At 42.0% G+C, this 24,962-nt stretch overlaps 1 protein-coding gene across 1 annotated transcript in view; it reads left to right on the top strand.

The window, feature by feature from the left end:
• Positions 1-265: 265 nt before the first annotated feature.
• The window catches only part of LOC8053671 (cationic amino acid transporter 3), a 125,709-nt gene continuing 101,012 nt past the window's right edge, over positions 266-24,962 (top strand). Inside the window, exon 1 of the mRNA XM_029977055.4 lies at positions 266-1,194. The gene's annotated coding sequence lies outside the window, so the exon portion shown is untranslated. The remainder of the gene's footprint in view (positions 1,195-24,962) is intronic.

Raw genomic sequence — 24,962 nt, 5'->3', positions numbered from 1 at the left:
GTAGTGATTACGCGAGTGCGAGAGTTTTTCCGGCGTTTAGATACTCCCGGCTCTGTGCGTAGCTCGCCACTAAAACGCCACGCGCTGCTGTGCTTTTATTCGGAGCGAGCGCTCACAAAAAATGGCGCCACATCGCGTCGCCTCCGTCGTCTGCGTCGTCTTTACCTCCCTTCCGCGCACGCGCAGGAGCGACAGCAGCGTTGGGTCGACAGTGGCGCCGCCGTTGCCTACTTCGTACAAAGCCGGAGGTTGTTGTAGGAGCCGCACCAGTAGCCACCGGGTTGCACCTTCGCCTTCTCCCTATTTTTCCCTCAAAATAGGGAAAGATACTCCCCATTCGCGCGACGCCGCCGCCGCCGCCATGCTGCTCGCCGGCTCGCTTCTATGCGGCGGCGTGCCTGGGTCGACGCCAATGTCTCGTCGTCTGCAGCAGCGCTCGCCGCGTTTCCCGGCAGTAGGCAACGACCACTTGTGCGCCCATGCATCATCGCCTACGTTGCCGGAGTCGTCGTTCTTCCTGTTTAGGTTGCCGCTCTGCACCGAGAAGCAGTAGGCGAGGATAACCCGCCCGTGAGAAAAGGAAAGAGGGAAAAAGAAGGAAACGTACGAGGGAGGGAACCGATAATCTCTTTCCCCTTCTTTCCCCATTTTTGTTAGCAGCGGTTTGGGACGGAGAGTGGTAGACACGTCTGCCGTGCTCCACCGCGGCTTCTACAAAACACTAAGATCTTCTTCTGGCTGGTGCGCTCTTTCAGGGTTAGTGAATTTTACCGTGGTTCGTGGAGTGACAGTAACGTGTCGTGGTCGGTGGTGAGGCATTCATATTTTTCTTCGCGTTGTTTCGTACTCCGTCTTAGAATCAATTTGTTATGGGGATCGTTTGTTTCTGCGCTTTTTCCTCGCGCGGCGGCGTGTTCTGGAGAACGGCGCTGGCTGATAAATATTGAGCAAGGAGGCAAGCTCGAATAGGGACCCGCCTTCTAGTGGTGCTTTGTGCGATCATCGTGCTTTTCCTTCCGTGACGACTGAAGTGTGCGCCGGTGAGAGTGTGAGTGTGTATATCGACAACGAAGCAAGCGCTCGAGTGTTTCGAGGATTGTTTGGATCGGTCGGAGCTCCGGGCGAGCGTCTGCGTTCACGGGGATTTTCAAGAGAGTCGATTTCAGGCTGCGGTGGATCGCTCTCGACACCTCGGTGAGTTTGTGTTTTTTATTGTTTTGTTATTTCTCGTTTCTTAACGCATAAACGACTGTACATGGCCTCTCTCTTTTTACTATGTCAATTACTGACGTTTTCTATTTCACTTTTTCTCGTTGGGTGGTCGTTGTAACAATGCTGAATGGTTGTTATGCATGCCACGCTTTAGAGGTTGCACGTAGGTCATTTTGTGTTATGTGAGGTTTTGTTCTAGTCGGTCCGCGTTCTCAATATAGTGCGCGTAGATTTTGTGTTATAACGCGTTTTTGTGCTCGTAGTTTTTGCAATATGACACATTTTTTCTTTAGCGTTAGCCGGATTAAAAAGTTGGCTTTTTATAGAGTGTTCATAGCTATATATGTATATATATGTTGTTTTTTTTTTTTTTTTGAAACGCAAGGATATTTTGCGCGGCCTATATAAGCATAATCTAAAAAAGAGAAACATAACGTGTATTTATTTTACTTCAACACAAACGTTCAATTTGAGGAAGAGAAAAAAAGAGAGGGAGAGAAAGAAAGAGGCGGAAATCAAAAACCTTAAATCCCGAAGTAAAATGATTTTTTTTTTTAAAGAGGAAGGAAAAAAGTATATAATAAAATAATAATAGTTTTTATAAACTAAAAATATCAACCAAAAAGCGTTCTTTGTTGAAACTAATAAAAAATAATGATAATCGTGATAAGTTACCTAACAGACAATGAATGCAATCAGAACAAAATTTGAATAACCAAGATAGAAAAGATACGTGTTAGCGAACATCGTCGCTATAAAAGGCCGTTGCGACGACTAAAAAAAAATAACAACAAGAAAAAAACAAGCCGACACAAATGTATCAGGATTACTGCGGCTGCCAGCTTACAAAAACTCCAAATCCGCAACAACAACAACAGCAAATTATGCAGTGTGTTTACTTATCCAAGGAGCAGACTGAAGCGTACGGTTACTATTTACGTTGGAGGCTAACATTAAATCCTAAAAACTGCTGCCGGCGGTGACGTAGTGAGCATTGACGTTAACGTGCTCGGCATTCCACAGTTTACGTTCCCCATTTCGTGTCCCTCTATCGTATCGATGCTTCTCCAACCGCTCTTGTTTTTCGCCTCCCGTGATTCCCAAAAGACGTGCGTGCGCTCTATGGGGAAACACACATGCGGGTGCTTTGTTCCTAAAGGGGATGGGGGTAAATCTGGACACTAAAAATGAACGAAAAATATCCCGTTGCATGGGAAGACAAACAAACGCACTTTTCCTTCGCGTAACAGGCTAAGTAGTATTAAAAAAAAAAAAGTTGTTTCGAATAAATGGCAAAACCAGCAGAAACCAAGAGTTTTTGTGGTATAAGAATAGTCCTTATTTGTTAACGCAAAATGCACCGTTGGTGGAACACAGAGGAATAAAAGATGTTATCGTTACTTTAGCTCGGCTCAATCCTTCGAAATGCAATAAGAACAGTAATGCGCGCATGAAATAAACTCCCACAAAGAAAGCAAGTTCAAAAATATTTGAAATCATGACTCAGGATCCTGGTCAACACGTCTTAATATTATAATTATATTATGTTACTGGCGTACTCTGGAAGGTCTTACGAGAAACGCTGTAACACGTAGAGTAAATTTAAGGACGCACAAAGAGGATCAAATGAATTACTAAACACACTGCATAACATTGAATTTTGTTTTAGTACTTTCGCTCGACGCATTTCATAATGTTTTTTTCATTGAGTTTTACGCTCAGTTTACCATGGGTCTTTTGTTATAATTTCGTTCTTAAACTAAATCTAATTACAGCTTCGGGAGATATCGCTTCAACTCATCGCAGAGTTTGCCTTCTCTTTCTTAGTTTTTAGTGCTTTCTTTAGTTTTCTCGAGTAAATACGGGCACGTGTTTTCTTCTCTCTATTTTTTCTGGATTTTCTTTTTGATTTCGCTGAACTACAACCAAGCATGAAGTACTAAAGTCAAGAATTGACCCGTGCAGCGGACCATAATGCGGCATTTTGATGAGGGTGAACTGTTTTACACTGCACTGAGTGCATTGTTTTACATTCATAGGTATACGGGCGTGAGTGCGCGCGTATACCTATGATATATATATATATATGGTGTCACAAAACATAATTTACACGGTCTTTTTTACCGCAACCATAAACTAGGCATCGCCGAACGCTCATTCTCCACCCAAATGTAGAGCTAGAGGTCACAACCAGATGCCAAAGTTTCAGCCCGATTCAATAATTTAATCAAAATTTATGTGATTTTTTGAAAATTTCAATGAAAAAATGGCGGTCGACGGAGTTTCTAAACACATGGGGCTCTATGACACCAGAAACCGAAAACGGGCAAAAAATGGACTTCATTTTCCCATTGAAAATTTCGGAAAATCAGTTATAACTTTTGATTAAGTTATCGGATAGGGCTGAAACTTTGGCATTTGGTTGCGACCTCTAGCTCTGCCTTTGGGCGGAGAATGAGCGTTCGTCGATGCCTTCATTATTTTTTCGGTAAAAAAGACCGTGTAAATTATGTTTTGTGACACCCTGTATATATATATATATATATATATATATATATATATATATATTATCATATGACCGATTATATAAAGAATATAATCGGTCATATGATGAGAAACAACTTGCTGATTAATGAACAACATGGTTTTCGTAAGGGGTTTTCATGTACTACGCAACTTGTTGAATTTTACCATGACCTTGCATCTGATGTCGATGAGGGAGGGCAAATAGATTGTATATTCTTGGATTTTAGAAAAGCGTTTGACACGGTCTCACACTCACTTCTTCTCAACAAACTAAGAATGTTAAATCTAGACTCGGCTGTGCTTAGATGGATAGAAAATTACTTGTTCCAGCGTCGTCAATGTGTAGTACTGAATGGCAAGAAATCTGATTACGTTGATGTAACATCAGGCGTTCCACAGTGCTCTTTCCTGGGTCCACTTTTGTTTTTAATTTATATTAATGATATTTCTGTTGGAATTTCCTCTTGTATTCGACTTTTTGCTGATGATTGTGTAGTGTATAGAAAGATTAAGAGTTCAGATGATGTCGCCCAGTTGCAAGCAGACCTTGATCGTATTCAAAGTTGGTGCTCTACGTGGAAAATGAATTTAAATCACAAAAAGTGTGTTAACCTTTGTTTTACAAAGAAAAGGAAACAAATTGAATCTCAGTATTTTATAAATAATAACCCTATAACCAAGGAACTTACTTACAAATACTTGGGTGTCATATTGTCATCTGACTGTTCATGGAATGCCCACATAGAGGAAGTAGTCTTAAAAGCTGGCAGGGCAATGAATTTTATCCAACGTAACTTAAAATGCTCACAACCTAACTTAAAGACAACTGCTTATTTAACATGTGTTAGACCCATTTTAGAGTATGCATGTGCTGTCTGGGATCCAGCCCAAAAAACGTTGATAGATAAGCTGGAGAAAATACAAAACAGGGCGGCTAGGTTTGTTCTTGGACGATACGGGAGGAAAGAAAGTTGTGCAGAAATGAAAAAAATGTTAAACTGGGAACCACTTTCCGTACGTCGGGAAAAACTGCGACTAAAATTTTTATACTCAATAGTTAAAAATAAAACGGGAATAAATAGCGAGACTTACTTAAAAGAACCCTATTATGTTTCTAGTCGTAATGATCATAGTCTTAAAATTAGAGAGTACCGCGCTAGGACATGCATGTTTGCAAACTCCTTTTTTGTACGAACAATTGCACAGTGGAATCGGCTGTCTGAAGAGCAAGTGTGCTGTTTCAATGAAGACGTGTTCTTTTCATCCTTGTAACCCCCCCTGCTGTAACGCCCTCGGGCACTGCGGGGTAATCATTGAATAAAAAAAAAAAATATATATATATATATATATATATATATATATATATTGGTGTGCGTGTGAGTGTGGTAGCATATCTGTGCGTTTGAGTGCGTGTTTTCGAGATCGCATTGCTGTGAATATGCCTGTTTGTGTGTTTCTCTATTTTCTATGAATGTGTTACGTGCGTTTTTGGGTTAGCGTGACCTCGGTTAATCCAGCGTCTTGTTTTGAGCCTATCTGCTTTACATCCTACAGTATACGTTGGGTCATTAAATGAATGAATATAAATCTGATAATTGTCTATGGGCAATACAATTTCGCTGATTCACCGTTTCTGTTTGTTTACACTTTCCCAATTTTCTAGCACCCGCGGTTTTATTTTTAGAAACGTATATTTTTATTTGAAAAGAAGTGTTTCTAATCTAAACAAAATGTTTATTCTTTTGTTTCTTCTATCAAAAGTATCACTGACTTATAAAAAAATGCGTAGTACTGTCTGGGGATAATAAGGTGTTCAACAACTCGAAGAAAAAGATATATCATGTCGCCGTTTATCTCGGAAACCAGATGCCTTTCTACGTTCTCTCAAATGGGACATGAACTAATTGGGCACAAACAGTTTAATAAATTCAAAATAAATGCATTAAAAATTAATTTTTAGTTCTTTGAAAACACGCTCGAGTCCCTTAAAGTCTTCTATCTTCAAAGTTTCGAGAATCTGTTCCCCAGCCTTCAGTCCTATGCGCCGAGGAACTGAGAAAGAAGAGGAGACGAGAGCGCGCATGGGCGTCAGAAGGCCAAGATCTGATTGGTTAGATTAGTGGGTAGACCCGAAGCTATAGCTTAGCTGCCTTTGTCTCCACCGCACTCGCCAAACGCGTTTGAATGCGAAAGTGGAACGCCGGGCGCCGGCGTTACGCTTTCTAACGTATTCGACGAGTGCATCGGGTACAAAGACTACTAGCTTTAGGTCTACCCACTAATCTATCCAATCAGAGCTTGGCCTTCTGACGCCCCCCCGCGCGCTCTAGAAATTTTTTTACGAACAGATTTTCTTTTTAGAGTGTAGAGCTTAAAAGTGCCTCACGAACGCATGATTGCGTTTAGGGGCCTTCCGCAGTATCACTAGAAAAAACATATACATCGCCAACTACGAACTTTCAGTTAAACCTAACTCCATCGTTTTCTTTAAAATAGCCACCGCAATACCCCAGACGCATTGGAAACCGGCTCTGACAGCTGCCTTGCCTCGTTGACGTCACTGAGCCGCCGTCTCTATCCTTCGTTCACCACCCTGGCTGACAGCGCGGTGGAAGCTACTTGCCCGTTGGACCAGTCATACTTCTATCATTGCCCGCGTGAGTACGCTCCCGCCCCATACCCACACATAAAGAGCGGGGTCAGGTGATGAAGGGGAGGCGGCTGATTGGCCCGGTTTTGCGCGTAACTCCCACCGCACTGTCAGCTCATTGAGCGAGCGGCGTATAATTATGGCGGTGAGCGCGCGTTGCTAAATTCAATTTAAGGTGTTCTCGGTGAACCTCGTTCGGGATACCTTTCAGATTCCGGAAACTGTTTGCTTTCTTTTTTTGTATTTATGGATGTTTTACTTTTTGTTCAATTCCTGGATAGAAATACCTGGGCCGCGGTTTAAGTTCTCGTTTTAGAATGTGGTAATGGATTTCTGAGAAAGTAGATGGCCAAGCAATTGGTTCTTAAAGTGTGTGGTATTACGGAATTCGAAACTTTTCTTGCCTATGTTTGCGAGTTCCGTATAAGTGTGGTTCATTGCCGTTTGCTCGCATCGATTGGAAGAAATTTTTGCTTGTGGATTTGTGAGCCTGTCAAGAACCTTGCATTTTTAAGCGTGAATACCTGTCGGTGTTTCTGAGTCTACTTTAATGTCAAGCGCGTATCATAAGTATGCGCGCGTGCGTTTTATAATTGCTGGCATGATAAAATTCAGACACATAATCTGTAAAACAAATATTCCGTTATATTTTGCTTTTATTGCAATTACACCACTCGATCTGCCAGGTAAAGATGATGAAATCATTCCACCACTAATTTAATAACTAATGGATTAAAAAAATATTTAGCATGCATCAACGTCAAAGAAATGGACAAATAAATCTGGGTTACAAAGAAATTAAAAAAAGAAAAAGAAATCAAGCAGTGATACGTACAGATACGAGAATAACTCTACTGACAATGTTTATGGCCAGGGTTCCGTGGTTTTGGTAAATACTCAAAAAGACCGAGAGCCAACCCCCGATTTGGCTTTATCAAACATGGAAGAAACCCAAAACTCCCCGAATTAAAGTTTTCTTTTGCTCAAAACAAACAATAAAAAATCTTACAATTTTTGTGTGTGTGCAATCCTTGAACACAGCTACATTGAAGTGTTCGCGAGGCTACTTTTTTTTCGGAAACCAGACCCATTTACCTCGTTTCCTTCTCTCATTAGTATCGGGACGTTTTCCATGTATTCTGGACACGAGCATAATCTTTGAAGGTTGAGAATTCCCATGTGCGTGTCCGGTTTCTTCAACGTAAGGACCGACAAACACCGATTTGTTGTTCGTCACCAAAAACAGACACCAAAAAAACACAAAACCCTTAAAAATTATCAGTCATAAAAAATAGTCATGATGATAAACCTGTGTCTCAGGTTTATCATCATGTTCACAAAATCCTACTTAGGTTTAACAACAGTCACACTTTCGGGGAGGGGATTCCATCTTTGAGAGTTCTTGGGAATTAGATAATGTTATCAGCATTGTAAGACCTGCCCAGGCTTACACGGTACTCGTGAAAACTAAAAAATGTTTCGTAATACATTAATTCTTTGAGTAATTTTGTAATCACATTATTATTTGTAATGGGTAGTAATCACCAGAGCAATTGGATTACTTTTTGAGGCAATAAAATTACTTCAAATAATTCAAGTACTCTCGGTCACCAAGCCATCTTTTTTTCTCGAAAGTAAAGCTTAAATTTATGAAGTTCAGTGGATTGTTCACCTTAATCCAAGCATGAGTACTAGGAAGGAATCAGGCCATTTCGTTCAGCCTCACTTCCCCTACAAAGTATTCTGACACCAAATGGGCACCGAAGAATGAAATCCACCGAACCCGCCATAGGTGTGGAATAGAGGAAGGTACTAGCAAAGAACCAATAACGTTTTGAACGCGGAAAACTAAAACAACTCGATCATTTGGTTGTTTTTTGTCTTTATGAACTGGTTTGACACTTGTTATTACTCTATTTAATGGGATACCTTAAAAACAGAGGCGTCTTCTTCGCTTTAATGTAATATGTTTACTGAAGGTTGGGCCTAATACCACCAAGATGTTTACTAAGGATACGACCGGGATAAAAAATTGAAGGACGAGCCATTCTTGAATGCACCACATCTTCCCAACCGCACTTGCAGCTGGTACACCCACCTGCCTTCACACTTGTTTCTAAATTATTCTTTTTATTTATTATTAATTTTTGGTGGGGAAATTTTTCGTTGATTAGTGGTCGAGATAATATTTTATAAAACAGTAATATAAAAAAAAGGTCTAGCAAGTGTCCCATTGGAGGGAAGAGTGCTAAGGTGGGGTTTTGTTGAGACTTTTACTTACGGTGATCGTTGGTTCTGATGTATTTTTGTGGCCAGTTTTATGCTTTCTGTTCAACCGATCGGTAACACCATGATTATGCGCATAATTTACATACCATATACGTACCATTTATGACAATACACGAGCAAAACGTATAAAAAAATATATTCCTTGCTGCTTGCAGTATCCCGCACAGTTCGTGGCTTCTGTGTACCTACTTATGGAAATTTTTACCTAATGCTCTTTTATCTCGGGCGTATTATACGGCAACAGCCGTTATTCGCGAGGCTTTACGGTGGATCCAGCGTATGCATTTTGGGCTCGACGTGGCCCCTCTAAATTTGGCGGGAAAGTGTATCCATTAATTTTAGCGGAAAAACCTGTTGGCTAAATTCAGCGGGGAATCAGTGCCGCTACATTGTTGACGTCACAGTGTCATGCGGCGTCATGTCACATGACGTTACAAGTTTGCCCACTAACTTCAGCGGGAATATTTCACGACTAAATTTCGCGGGAGTTTTTACTGTCACCTGACGCGAAATCGCAATGTCACATGAACACCTGTCGCTAAATTTGGCGGAAGATAAGTCAGCTCACTTTTAGCATGGCGGTATACACCTTTCTTTTCAAGATCGCCGCCATCTTGAATGTTTTCACTTCCCATATGGACGAATACATTGTTTTGCCGTTGGCACGAAAGTAAGAGACATCCAGGATATGCGAAAAGCCGCCCACCAATTTTTCCTTTGCCTCGCCTCTATGTTTTTTTGTTTTTTTTTTTTTGCAATTTGCAGGTTGAAATATTTATTTATTTTTTCGTCGGCCATACCAGATATGTCTGTCATGTCGCTGGTATGTGTATAATGTGTATAAAGTGTATAATTTTTGCGTAGCAGTGAGCAACTTCCTAGGCTGTCGCCGTAGTTAATTAAAAAAAAACACGACAAGAAACCCCTGAAAAAAATACTTTGTTTTTGTTTTTAAGTAAAATGCGATTCAATGTTTTCCGCAACGCGCACAAAGGCGGTCGCTTAATGGTTTCCCCTTTCGACGCGTGAATCCATCGGCGCACAACGGGAACGGGAGTCCAAAGCTTCCGTAAGTCCGTCTTCGCTAGAGTGCCTAATGAGTCGTATCACCCTAGCAACCAATTTTGGGCGCTGGTTCCGGTTAGCTCCCGGTGGTTAGGACAAGCGAAGTAATTCCCCAAGGACAATGGAAATCTGTACGCGCCACTAATTGCCTTCAACCAAACGCCTCTAATTTGACTCTACAATTGGACGGCAGTCCAGCACGTGTATTTCGGCCTTCGCCTCTTTATGCGTTTAGTTTTGTATTCTCCTTATTAACTGATAAAAGCAATAAAACACCTTAAAACATATAATATATTTTTTTATTTATTATTTAAACACTAACATACATGGAGAGATGTGCCGTCTTGTCCTCGTCATTATCTAATTCTCCTTTAACACAGAAACGTTACCAGCACGGTTCATTTCCAAGAGTTGTTTTTAACATTTTTAAGGCTTAAACACTGATTTCAGGCAAAAAAAAAAAAAAAAAGCTAAGATACCGGTTTTAAGCACATAAAAAGCTTATATGGTTGTTTCGAAGTTATAAACTGCTTATATTTTTGTTTCAAGTTTTTAAAAATTTTACACATATGTTTCAGAAACCTAAAATCAATAAAGCTTGTTTTTAATTACAAATGGAGTTTTGTTTTTTATTGAGTAGAGAGTTATTTAAAAAAAATGCATTGAAAGCTACAAAAATGCGGCCTGCGCAAGTGAGTTATATTGGTTGTATTTTATACTTGAACATAATGCACGCCTTTCCAAATATCTCAATTTCGCAGACCACATTTGCGTAGCTTTCATGTTTTTTTTTAAATTAGTATTTGATAAAAATTACAGCGTATAAAAAGTATTATTTTTTTCATGTGTATAAAACGCTTAAATTTTTGTATCAATTGTATAAAACGCTAATATTTTGTCAGGCACCTAAAAAAAAAAAGCATGCCTGTTTGAACCATATAAAAGCTTAGATACTTTCTGCGAGCATTTAACAATTTTAGGACGTCGGTTTAAATTGTACAAAAATTTATATGTTTGTGTCGAGCATAAAATAGGCATAAATGCATCTCATATGTTAGGCGCGTAGATGCTTCAAAGAAGTTCAAGCCTCTGTACCAGTGGTTCTCAACCATCGATGTTTCGCGGACCCCTTGTGGATTGGCGGAGATTATGGAGGACACCGTCTGTGGTGAAGGGAGGTGAAGGGTATAGGTTAAGTATAATAATGATTTAATAAATAGATATAAATAAAGGCTAGTGGGAAGTAGACTTCTCTTATTGACATACACACGAGAAAACTCGTCCGAATACTGAAACATTTTTTCTCGATCTGAAAAAGGCCAACTTTTATTGCCGGCCTTGACTGATGAGGCTGGGCTCCGCGGACCCTTAGAATTCCTTCGCGGACCCTCATTTGAGAACCACTGCTCTATACCAATTGGGACTGTGGAAACGACCGCGTAATGGCTGGTATAAACCTTCGCATTTCTTAGCTTTGGTGGTAGGATTAAGAGTGTGACAAAATAAAGTCCACGATGTATCGAACGCCTCGAGGATTTCGCATTGTGGTAATACGGGTTGCTAGCTGTATCGTAATTAAACCAGTCAGTACTTTTGTTATCTGCTGTTAAAATATTTTAGTGATTTATTGACTAACACGTATTGATCATTGGAAATTGAATCAAGGCAAGAAAAACCCTTCTCTTTAATCAACAAATAACAACCTTGAAATATCTATGCCTCAGAAAACAAAATATACACAAAAATCGGAACCTTATAGACTTTTTGTTTAAATCGGAGGATGATTTCCGATGGCATTTCGTTACGGGACACTGTGATGATTAAAAATGGCTTGACATAGCTTTTCTCTACGATGAGAAACCAAACCAGGGTGCGGTGGAACTTTAGATGCAAACGTAATGAGTTGTTCATTTTTGTGTTTCACAGGCCTTTGCGATTGCTGCAGTCTTTCACTGCCACGCTAATCATTGGTGGTATATCTGTCTTTTTCTCTGGTTGTTTATAACTACGGAACCTAAGCAATTCCCTTTCTCAGCCAAAAATACGGTTTTGGCTCATATAGACAGTACGTAAAAAATGCAACCCCTAAACACAGTTTCACACGATCGGGATGCAGTGGGGTCAAGCTGGGTTCGCAAAACACGCAAGATCGCATGAAACCCGGGAATCTTACCCATAAATTGCGAGCGTTTTTTTTTTTAATACGAACATATTTTTAGGTTATTGTCGAAAGCCTCTAAATGTATTCCGGGTAATACACCAAACGTCGGTCAAAAGTTTTGCGTAAAAACTACGCATCGCACAAAAATATGATTGAGGAAATAAGAGAATAAAGTTAATCCCTCTCATATGAGTTGTTTATTGAGATAGATATATTTAGGTTAAGTTTTTAATTAGCTTTACATACCCATCTTTTTCAGAATTGAAAATAGTAAAAATGTACCGCTAATTAATTTGTTATTGTGCTGCCACGTGAACTGTTGTTGGCCTAGCGCTAGTACCCTGCAGGCATTTCTGCTCGAGCTGTACCTCCAGGTCTCTCCACTTCTCTCTACCCCATTGACTCATTAAACCATTGTCCCATTGACTTTCCCGTCAAGTGGGCCTGTTTTCTCAGAGTATGGGAAATGACGGGTAGTGGAAAAACTGAATTTACGTGTAGGTCACGTGACATCATTCATGTCGCTAAATTTAGCAGGGAACCTGAATTTACGTATATCTTACGTGACCTCTTGTCACATGACGTCAATTTTGTTTTGTCAAAATTAGTGGGGAAATTAGATTTGTGTATAGGTCAGGTGACGTCACTTTTACCTCTAAATCTAGCGGGAAAACAAAATTTCTGTATAGGGCACGGGACACGAAGTCAAGTGACGTCGTTTCCCCACTAAATTTAGCGGGGAAATTTGCGGTTACGCTTTTTGAGACTTCACTTCACCTGAAGGCCTAGCTTATAAACGTTTCACGTTAAAATAACATATTTTATGAATTTTGGGGGGCGTTATTAGAGTCCACTGAACAGGTAAACTACAAAAAAAAAAGATTCAAAGCACGTAGTTTGTTTATTTGTTTATGTAGTTCCGGTAAACCCATCCAAAGCCAACGCTCCCGCGCGTTTTTGTTTTTGTTTTTGCTAGCCCTTTTATTTCTACAAGACGGCTGGATGGAGCATTAAGCGAACAGGTATAAAGCCACCGAAAGTACGCGGCTTGTTCCGGAAGTGAGCGCTTGACAGGGTTCCCAACTCTTCCCAGCGTTGGTCCAAACAGTTTCGAAAGAGCTGGATTTGCTTGTGTTATCTCAGCAAAGCTTACTTGTTGCGCAATAACAGCTCATGCAGGCCCGGAAAGTCTCCTGGGAAACCACTTGATATATGAGAATTTCGAGATTCTAGTTGGCTAAATGCGCATTCTCCAAGTTCAAGTGCCTCATTCTCAAGGTTGAATGTTAAAAGGAATTGTTAAAACCCACACAAAATTGTAAGAAATCGTGAGACAAAACATGAACTAGCGGCATCATAAAGCCCAGCAGACACTCGACTTCCGAGATTAGCAACGGACTTCCGGTGGCTTCACTCGCGACAGGCTCGGAGTGCGGCTAAGCGCCATCCAGCCCCCTATAGAAGAGATCAGTGAGTAAGCCTTGTGTCTGTAGCATAAACGAAATATTTTGCGCACCCCGACGCTTCCCGGGTAATTCTAGTCTTTCTAAAATTGAATAACTTATTGGTTTGCACTGACGAGCAACAAGTTTCTAGTTAAAGTCTTAAGCTTAGTTTTACTAATAAATTTTAATTGCGCAATGCTAATTAAGGGTCTAGTTATCAGAAACTTTACGCTTGAAATCTGTCTCATCTGCCATATTTGTCACCGGGCCTTCAAAAGAAGCTAAAGGTTCTTAAAAAAAAAAAAAAACTAGTTAGAGGTGAGTTATAGTCTTTTTATACCAAAAATCATAATATCACGTTCGTTTTGTTTTTCTTTTTTTTAAGATGTAGCTAAATGCGAGAAAACACGAAAACTTCCGGCCATGTCGTCACGTTATAGTCAGATCTTTCGATTGCCAAGCGCGTGTTGTTTGCGTGGGCAGCGCGTAAAATAGCAAGCTTTCCAGGGATATTCCCCCGCACTGACACTAGTTGTGACGTCTTTTCTTGACCGTAATAAAACGAGCAAGATTGCGCATGAATAGCTTTGATAGGCGATCAAGATGCGAGAGAGCGGAGATTCCTAAAGCACTAAACGTAACGTTACGCTCCTTCAAAAAAAAAAAAAAAAAAAAAAAAATTGGCGCTTCTTAAAAAAGTGCGTTGTTCATGAAATAATTATAAAGAAGAGAAATCTTGATAGTCATAATCCTGAAAGCCAAATTATGACGTTTTAAGCAATATTTTTTTTTTTTTTTTCAAATCCAGAACCGCTTTAGTTTTTCTTTAGGATTTTGCAACGAAATTCTGGCGCCTATGTTATTGTCTAAATAGGGAGTTTCCGTAGATTGTTTTCGCCGTCCCACAACGCCCTCCGCAACCCGCTACGACACCCGTAACTCTACAGTCAAGGCCATTGGCGCGCAGGCGCAGTAGCGGCTTCTTCGTTGCGGAGGGCTTAGCGGAGGTGGAAACGCGGTCTACGAAAACTCCCTAATGTCAACCAAATTTTGACCACACCACGAAGACACCAATGTTTGTTGCTCAAAAAGACACCAATACAATATTGAAAAGCAATAAATGGAATGTCGTATCGTCACTCTGAACTTAAAAGAAGCACCGCGCCAGGGAAGTACGGAAACAGGTTGCGTTCGCGCGAGTCCTGTCGAACTCAATTCCCCTTCTCTGCCGGCCTATTCAACTCCTGCAGGGAGCGGGGAGCAGCAACTAAAAACGGCCAGGTTGTAACGCGTTGACGACGCCAAGTGGCGGAGCTGATAACCACGCCAGCCCCCAAGCAGCTTTGCCCGTGCTGGGACAGTTGACCTCTCCCGGGATGAATCGCGCTCTCCGATGGCTGATCTTTGAGCGCTCGCTGGAATCGGCCTTTCGAAACAAAGAATATAGCCATCCGTTAAAATAACAAAAGTGAGATAGTCATTAGCAAATAGAGTTGATCATGTTTTACTTATTTCTGAATGTGAGAGGTATATATTAAATTTAGATTCAATATCCCCTTTATAGCCTGGCGACAAACATGGCATGATTAGTTTTTCTTTGTACGAAGCGTAGTTTTTCGAGAAACTTTGTGTCCGAGCTTCGTAAAACACCGTGGTGACATAGATGATGCAACATCGTGATAATTATTGGCCGTTTATCTGAAACGCCAGATATTGGCGCCTGTGGCATCGGCTGATGGATATTACTTCCCGAGCCTCATCTACACATATTACATAAATATTATTTCTTACGTAAAAGCGCAAGTACTATGAAATCCGTCTCGTTAATTGTGCCCTCGCGGTCGTACACGCAGTCCTAGACGTAACACTAAATTTGTACAGTGAATTCCACAAGTTTTACCGTCAAATACTAGCGCAACGTAGTGGGAGGAGGGGGGCGGGGCGGGGGGGAAGGGGGGGGGGGAGAGGGGACACCCAATAATATCGTTGCTAAGCGTTGAGCCCAATTCGGATTCCGGACGCAGAATCTAGTTAGGCGGGCTTTCGCACAAAGCCTCGCTCATAATCGTGTCGTGGCAATTTGGCTCGCGCGGCGAAACAACACCGCTGCATGGTTTGCGCTAAACTCTTTTCCAGCATTTGCATATAACGATTCACGCTGCACCTGGAGCTCCTCACCCCAAAACATTCCTAGATTAAAGCTGGGCCTGGACTGTTTCTCCGTTGCAGTTACCGTCCATAATAACGTAGTTTTCTAATTAATTAGTGGCAATTGCTAGTTTTTTTTTTTTAAAGGAATTTGCGAGGTCGGCTTATTTTGCCGACGAAGGATGGTTCGATTTTCGTTTCAGGCTCCGCGACGGCCATTTCCCGCGCGCGGGATGGGCTTATCGTAAGGCATCTCCTTCGCCGAACTGAAGTGTGGGGCCGTAAAGACCGAGAGTATGCAGCCATTAAATTTTATGCATGTACACATTTTCCAAAAAAAAAAAAAGGCGATTCGTGCGTATACGGAAGAGTTTATAGAGATGAGGTAATGTTTCGAGTGGTTCGGGAATACTTGGCAGCGTCGCGTCCTTGCCAGTCGTGCTATACTTGCTGACGTTGAGAATAATTAATTCCTGTAATTTGGGTTTTTCTCTTCTTGTAATGAGAAATGATGTTGGTTGACGTTGCCGGGAAATTTAGCACAGGGCGTCTGAAATTAATACTGGCACTATAAAAAAGGCGCCAAAAAACATCGCCCTCTTTACATAGAAAGTTTAAGCTTTCACCGAATGTGCATATAGGTGGTGCATTTTACCTCTTTAGTTTCAAAAACCGTAGCTCTCTTCCTGTAAAATATATGAGACAAACAACCTTCTCAGGGTCAATGCGGACGTGTTTGCAGATGAGTTAGCGATGACTGTAACGCGCGCCGTCCTCTCACAATCGGCACAGCATCTGCTAGCTGCACTTACGATAAGATAGCGCCGAAAATAACATTATCGCTAGGCTAGCTCGGTTGTCTGCGAACGCGTCCACCATCGACCCTGGCAAGTTTGTTGGTTTCATCTTTCACAAGGGAAGGGCTATATCATAAAATTTCACCAAGTAAAATTCACTACCCACCTGCACACTCGGGGAAAGTTTGTGCTTTCTTAAATCAGGTGCCGATATTCCCGGCTTGTTTCGCAGCACTAATATATGTTGTAAAACGCCTATATGTTTAGGTCACTTGGACTGCAACGACATTATTTGCGAAGTCTGATTGCTGTCTCGTGGCGTGTACCCAACCGGAAACGACTGGGCTAGGGGAGTAGGAAACACCCACAGCCAGTTTTGTGGCGTCATCGTAGCACAGCACCCCGTTGAGCCCAGTGTCGTCGCTGATTGCGACTGGCTGTAAAACGTAGGAATACTACGTTTTACAGCCACGAAACGCAACCACAACCTGCGCTTTACAAGAACGTAGGATAGAAGAAAATAGTTTAAACGTATTTTTATAATCATTTTAAAAACATACTCAGTTGAAACTAGTGGTACCGGATGTACCACAATGTTATTTTTAAGTCGTGCGCGCTGAGGTACGCCAACGACCGAATCACAACACGTCGTAGAAACATGAAAGAAGAAAAAATCCCTCGTTGGTTGGATTGTTGAATGATCTATATATATGTAGTGCGATACGTTTTATGGCATAGACCCGTCGTTATTACACTTTACCAGACACGTTCAAGGTATAAGTCTACTACTGACAACAATAATAGGACTCGAAGCTCCTTACGTTTTTTTTTTTTTTTTTTTTTAATAACTAATGCAACAGTGATTTGGCACTCACACGTATTGTCAGACCTGAGAGTTGAAAAAAACACAAAAAAAACACAACCCCCTGATTATGGATGAAGAAATAGTAAAACAATTAAAACAGGGACAACACAACCACATCATGAAAGATGTGGTTGTGTTGTCCCTGTTTTAATTGTTTTATTCTTTCTTCATCCATGACTTAAACCAACACGCTCTTCTCCCAAGCACCCCTGATTAGTTTAGTGCATGTCTACCGCACCAAAAAAAAAAAAAGCAGCTTTATTTATTTTTTTTTAGATGCAGAGTTGAAATTAAGTTAATTCTTATTGCCTACTTGATGCTCGGTTGACTCGAGAAAGCAATCTCAAGATTTAAAAATAGACGTCAGTGAACCTCTTGACAAGCGCGTTTCCCCGCATCAGCACCATAAGCGAGGAGAAGCACGCTTCGCAGGAGCTTGAAGACGCCGCTCCTCTGTCGATATAAGTCGATATGTGCTCCGCATCGAGAGCGCTATTGGCGAAAAGGATACAGCGTTTTATTTGAAACCGGCCCTTTGAACGTATTTCGTATACCGAGATATTTGCGTAAATAATACAAACGCGGAAAAACTGTAAAAAAAAGAGAAGAACATTCGGCTTAAACTTTATTTTTAGCTACGAAAGCCGCCGGAGAAAAACCGGCTGCTCACGGCTGCCCCTACACTTTCTTTCATTCAGTATCGTAGGATGACGATACGAAACTCGAAATATTTGGCATGGTTGAAGGTGAAATAATTTAATAATTGCAAATCGACTTATGAAAAGGTAGAATTGAAAAAAAAAAATGAAAACAGAATTTCTATGACCACCGCACTGAGAAGAAAGAAGACGTTTATTGAAATTAAAACTCTCAAACTGGCAATAACGTGTACTAAAAGAACCCACGGGGCTTCATCAGCCTCTTTCGTCAAGCGAATGGTGAAATATTATAAAATCATTCATAACCCCTCTTTAAAAAAAAGAAAAAGAAAAAAAGGAGATGCAGAAAGGTTTTCCATTAAAAAACCGCTGCTCCTGATGCTATAAGGCAACAGCAGCCTTGCCAAGGCACAATAAGGGTGTTTCTAATCTCCTCCATTCAAACTGCAAGCATTAGGAATCTACCTGCAACGTGCACGAGGTGTTTTGTTTTTCTTTCTGAAGGTTTCTTCAGTCCCAGGTTAAATGATATCGTCCATTAGTGTTGTATACTAAGAGTTGTGTGGTCTCGATTGTTGTGTAATCTGGGTCATCAGTAGACAATATTCATAAAGGGCCTTAGCTTACCTTTTTTGTAGAATGCTGCACTCGGTGCAAGAATGAGCCCCACCAAACGTGTTTTATGCAGACGCACGTACTCTACCGAAAAATAGCGAGGAGACGGATTGCTCGATAATTCTAGAACGGCGTGTTTCAGAAGATTTGCGATAGGATGAGATTATTACGATAATACGGTTCAACGAAGAAAACAGAAAAGAGATATGTAGCGGGGATCGTCTACTATTTACTGTTCATGAAAACAACAGACGTTCTGATTAAAATTTCTAAACTCGGGCTCATGCAGAAAAGATTCGTTAATGGCAGTCATAAATAAATCTCTCCCCCCCCCCCACCCCCCAAAAAAGCAATAGAATTTTTTGCATTCAACATGGAAGTAGTCTTGTTCCCGGAGGCATTAGAACCAGACACCCACACACCTCAAACTTAGACACGCACACACAGACAAACGCAAACGCGCAAGCGGACATTTAATCTATGCGCACACAAACGTGCGTAAAGCTACGCCCAGACTTACACACGTGCGGTCACGTACCACGAAATCCTATTTTGCAGCCAGCAGTCCAAAAAAAAAAAAAACGAGGAACACGTGCTGCTTCAACACAAGTTCGGTGGTTCATAGAAAAGCTACAACGCGAAAAAAAAGAGAGCCCACCAGTCGAGCTTAAAAGGAACAATGAAGGAGAGACCGGGAAAGGGAGGACAGAGAAAAATGAATCGAGGAGGAAAACGGAGGCGGTGGAGGAGGTCGAAATGCGTGAGAGGGAAGAACGATTCCCCCTTGGGGAGTGCGCAGGAGCAAGTAGTCCCGATTGGTATCGCCCACCCCGTTCGCCATGGCTGCATTCGACGGCTTAGCAGTCTCGTCGGGTTCTCGCTTCCCCCTCGCTTGGTCGCTCATCTAATATTCACGAAACGTATACCTACTCCACGCTGCAGTCTCACCTGAGGATGGACCGAAGGAGAGGCTACAACGACGCCTCCGATTCAGCCAATCAGATGTGGTAGACGCGCAGTCTGCCTCGATCGGTCCCCCGAGCGTTCCAACCAATCAGGTCGGCAGAATGCGCCACGTCGTCCCCGTCTTCCGCCGGCTTAACCAATCGACGATGGTTGAAGACGAGCCGTCACGTGCCGGATTTAGAGTGCGGGTGCGTTTGTACGCGCGTTCATTTCTTTCGGTCCACCTGATCGTGAAACGGTAAATAGACCCGCGAAAAAGCGGGTGTGCTGCAGCGACAGAAGTGATAAAAATAACAAACAACTTGAAAAAGAAATAGAAAAGCGAAGTAGAACGAAGCGAGAGGAGTAGGTGTTTTATAGTCGCCATAAAGTAAGCATAATATACGTATATAAGAAGCGAAGAGACAAAGGAAGCAAAATGGCAGCCGTTCGATTTCGCGGGTACGTATGACCGATGTTTCGGAAAGTGCCGCCGTTCGCTATAGATCCGTTTGATGAATCGTGTCTGTCACATCTCGCATGTTGCCTTACCTGTGCGAGTGGGGAGGCTTACGTACATGTCCGATGTGTCACGTGCATTGCTGCCGACTGCGCGATGTCAGCCGTGCATGTCGCCGCATTTGATGGAAGGTTTGGGAAGGGTGTCGAGAATACCTGATATTCGCTACGTCTCTCCCGATAAGGGATGAGCAGTATTTCAAAAAGTTTGTGTATTTGGCATTTCTATTTAATTACAAATTGGGTAATGTATCTGACGTGTGTATTTAAATACTAAAACGTGGGTATTTCGACTACAATTGTAATTAAATACAATTCTGTGGGCGCAAATACATCCCTCAAATTTATTGTCACTGTCCAGAGCAGGAAGAAAACTACGTTCTGCATTGAATGCAGTGTCTCTCAATCAAGAATCAAGCACAAGCGTTTAGTGACTTTGTGATTACGGTGCTAGTCCAGGGCAGGAATGGTGACGAAATCGACTTTCACAGGCAGACTGGCTAAATAAGTGCCTGTGACAACTTGTGATGCTTTCCAGCCTGATTTCCATCCATATTTTTGCCTGGAACATTCTAAATGCGCGGGTCGTCCAGAGTTTCGTAACTGGTGCGAGTTGCGACAATAAAAAATTCTATAGCTAAAGCTGCGCGTCTTGGCCGTTTCGGTTCTTTGTTGGTCTATACCAAAATGTAATCGACAAAAAAAGCTGCTTGAGGCTCTGTACTTTTTTACCTATTACGTCCAAGCTGATTACATTTTTTGTGATTATATTTCTATTACGTTACTAGAGCCTCGCGCACTAACTCCCGAGTGTGCGATGCAAAAGTAAAATGAAATACACAGAAACCCGTTGTAGGTGCCCTGAAGTCCCTGACGCAAATTTTGAGGGATGTATTAGGAAAATTATTTGGAGGAGAGCAAATACATTTGGTTTTATTCGTATCTTGTATTTAAATGCTTTTTTGAAAATGTAATTAGATTTGTAATTAGATACATTTTTGACGAAGTATTTTGTATTTGTATTTCGATACATATTTGCATGTATTTTGCTCATCCCTGCTCCCGATGAAATGTGTCGGTTTAGAATTACCAAGGAAGATTGGGATTGCGCTCTCCTATACTCGACACCGACAACTTAAGAAACTGGGGGAGTGATCGGTGCCCCGCATCTCTACCGCAATGCTCTGCGTGCGTCTTTTTTTTTTAGCACGTAGACGTGATCGCATGGCGATGCTAATAAATTTGTGTCAATCTGCCTCGCCACCATTTGATAGAGATTTGGGGTTATTCAGAGCACCGTTTCTGTTCCAATGTCGAGTGATACATTATACCTACAATCAACGTTGACTGGATACTGCAGCTCAATGTTGGCTGAAATACATTGACCCTATTTAAAATCCCAGCGTTCAAGTGGATTTTGTTTTTACAGATAGCGTGAATAGAATGTAATAAACATGAGTGCTTTAGCCGAGCTGTGTACCTTCAGGGATTCATCAATAAGATATGTGCGCCCGACATGGCCAACCACTTATGCTGACCGTTTGTAATATTGTTTTTATTTGGTTTCTTTTAGGTGGGCAGATTGATTTTGTATTAACTTCGCATATATAAATGGTTTTGATGCTCGAAAAAAAAAAAAAAACTCGTCTGAGTCATAACTCCATCGGAATCTTTAAGGGTACGGCAACTTAACAAATACCTACTTTCCATAACGATCTTAGAACTTTACTTCAGTTTTTCACTAAGACGAGCCTACGTTACACGCGTGGTCATCTTTAAAATAATTGAGAGTGCACTAAGGTAAATTAACTTGAGCCTAAGAGTTTATTTATCTTTCTTTTTTTCTTCTTTTTTTTGACGGCGGGAGCAGTAATTGGCGAGGTTTTGCAGCGGATTGTGAGGTCTGTTTCCAGTTTCAAGCGCGAGCGGAACGCAAGAATACTAAAACCGCTGTCACATAGTTCACACAGATTACAAAAGACACAATTTTCGCTGAAGACATGATTTTATCTGCGCACACGTGCTTCAAGCATCTAGGAAACATCTTTACTTTGTACATATATATGCTGCAAAGCCTGAGCTGTTTGCAGACAGTTTCTGTATGATCAATTTGATGGAATCGTCATACAAGGATGATGGACACCTCTGAAAGCGTCTGGGGAATCGAAGCTCCGCGTTCCCACTGCATCTAAAGCGAGTCGTCAAAGCGCGGCTTTGGAAAGCGAGCATGACAGTCGTACGCACGAACGCTGAGATTGAGAACGCCGTACAAGCCCTGCTTCCAGTAGGTGTTCGTTTCTCTCCGCCGCGATGAGAATCCGGGTTCCTATTGAAACGTCTTTTCATGTGCCGATCGTATCGAAAGAAAGCCAGCCGGGACAGCGAGTAGACGTGGCAGACCCACGAAGCGGACGTAGCCTAAGCCTAACCTAGTCGACCGAGAGGCGAGCAGACGATGGGAGCTCGGACGCTTGGATGAGAGCGCGTCGGCGCATAAGGCAGTTTGGGAGTGAATTATTTTTCCGGCGTCGCTGGGCTTGACGCCATGCTGGGTCCGGCCCTACTTAAACGTCCTTGTGAAGACCGGATGCATCACTCTCACGAAAAAAAAAAAGAAAACGGCATAGGACGCTGTTTTCGAGACGAGTATTGCAATATTAGGTTCCCTCTCCGCAAAAAAAAAAAACAAAAAAAAAAAACATTTTTTGACTATTTTTATTTGCTTGTATTATCTACAAACTCATACTCATCTTGTAATTACAGCGTTTGCAATTTAAACAAAATGTCGCTTTTTTATTGGTCACGTGCCTTTCCGGCTGCCGGAACAATGGTCCTCCTATCGCCAGAGATAATTTCTATCTTTGATTGCTTTTTTAGTAAAGAAATCAGCCGCGAAACGTTATGATTTATAGATTTCTAGGATGCTTAGAGCCCGCAGAGTGAGTTATAGCCATATTTAAGCGATCTCACAAAACATCCTCAGTGCCCGGACGACCGCTATTCTGCGTGCCCTTGTGTTTTCCTATTATTTGTGTTTATTATGCTTAACCAACTTGCCCGCCTTAATACTTTAGTCGTTAGGTAAACGTATAGGGGCGATGAGACGCAAAATCGATAGACACTGCTCTTGGGAAAGAAGAGAACCTCCTTATAACCGTGGTTACGACCCGTGTATTGTGGGTTAGGAGCCCGTGTTCACTACTCGCCCGGTAATAAGGCATCGAGTATAATCCTTTTTTTTTCACTTTCGATAGACCTCAGTGGACTCTACGAGCGAACCCAGCCAACCTACCGTCACGAGCGTATCCCGCGACAACACGCCACGCGCTTAGCATTCCGCTCCCCTCCCGCCGGTCACGTGGCACTCACGCGGCGTTCGATTGGCTCGCACGGCTCGTAGCCTCCACTGCGGTCCATCGTACGGTGATACGCAGTACAGGCGGGGAGGACCGTTAAAAGAATGCTTTCCCGGCACGAACGAGCGGGCGAAGGCATCAGCCCCCGGTGGAGCTCGATTATGATGGCGGGCATGGCAGCCATTTAGAGAGAACGAGAGCCGGACGACGACGTAGCTGGCAGCTATGTGGGTTCCGACGTCGTGGATTTTGACCACGGTTGACTTTGCCGTCGTGTGTGTCGTGCACGTTTTATACCCGTTTGAGGACGCGACTAACTCTCCGGGTACATTACGCGACACGGTCAACGCGAACATGACATGGACAATTTTTATCACCGTTTTACTTCGAAAACGTATGGGCGGGCACCAGATTTTACCACGCAGGTTTTACTGTTGCTAAGGGGAGGTTTAACCCCCCCCCCCCCCCCCCCCAGTACCTGCAGGTTTTGATGCCATCTTTTTTATTTATTTACTTACTTACCCTAAGGGCCCAATCAGACATTAGATAGAGGGGGAAATATTCTATAAAAAGTATTAATGCACAATATGGTAAAGCAATTAAAAAAAAGACACACACGCTGTGGGGTTTGGCATAATTAATAAAATGAAACACCAAAGCACAACATAAGATATGCAACTGCATGAACTTTGTTAAGTGTTATTTAATGTAAATGATGGGGAAAACATTTAATGCACTAAAGCACCTTTCGGGTGAAATGACCGATGCGATTTCTTTAGACAGGCCGTTTCATTCTCACCCTAAAAAGAAAACAAAACAAAAAAAAAAACAAAAAAAGCCAAGGGCCAGTGTGCATGCATTCTGCATGATCAGTTTAGTTAGTGACAGCGGATGCACAAAAGCGACGAGAGCCGTGACTACGCACTTCTTGGCGCTGTTTGATGGACTCCATTGGGTCATATCGGCAAGCTGCGGTTGGACTTTGAGAAAAACTGACACCCCCCAAAAATATTTTTTTTCGGCCAGGCGATTTAATATGGTGTCCAGAAGACTAGCCCAATTAATATTTTCCTAAAGTGTCACGTATATGTATAATAAAGCAAAAAAAAACGCAACTGGTCGAAATGGAAACTAAAACAGCACGGAGTGATGGCGCGACATCACGACTATATTCTAGAAAAAAGAATCTAATCGTAAAAAACTCTTAGGAGCTTTTCGGTTTGTCGATATTTTGCGCTCTAAAAAGCTTTTTAAGGGGTCCTTTGGGGCTCCATTTTTGATGCCAGAAAGTTTTTTCATTTCCCAGTTGCCTTTCTAGTGCGACAGGGGGCGATAGTGCTTGAGGCGAAACCGTTCTTGACGAGCTGAAGAAGTTCTTCGGGAGTAAAAAACCTTTCAAGTACGGATATTCTTTTAGAGTGTAGAGAGGAGGGAGAAATATAGAGGATAGAGTTGGCGGAAGTCAGATGGCTACACCCGATGTTTTTTTTGTTTTTTTTTCTCGGCCTCTTTGGCTGTGGGAAGCAGACGCCAATTGTAACATTGTAATGGTCACGCACACGAGAGGTAACTCCTTGTTCTAAGTAATGTAGGCAGTCGACTGTAGGTCGTAAAGTTTGCTGCCAATTTTTTGCTGAAAGGCAATTCCCAGATTCGAAGTCGAGTAGCACCATGCATCCTGCATTGGCCACATTCGCACTTTGCAAAAAA

This window comes from Ixodes scapularis, unplaced genomic scaffold, assembly GCF_016920785.2.
Source record: "Ixodes scapularis isolate PalLabHiFi unplaced genomic scaffold, ASM1692078v2 PGA_scaffold1__304_contigs__length_218370807, whole genome shotgun sequence".
NCBI lineage: Eukaryota > Metazoa > Arthropoda > Arachnida > Ixodida > Ixodidae > Ixodes > Ixodes scapularis.
Note: the sequence above shows the minus strand (reverse complement) of the source record. Positions and strands in the feature narration are given on the sequence as shown.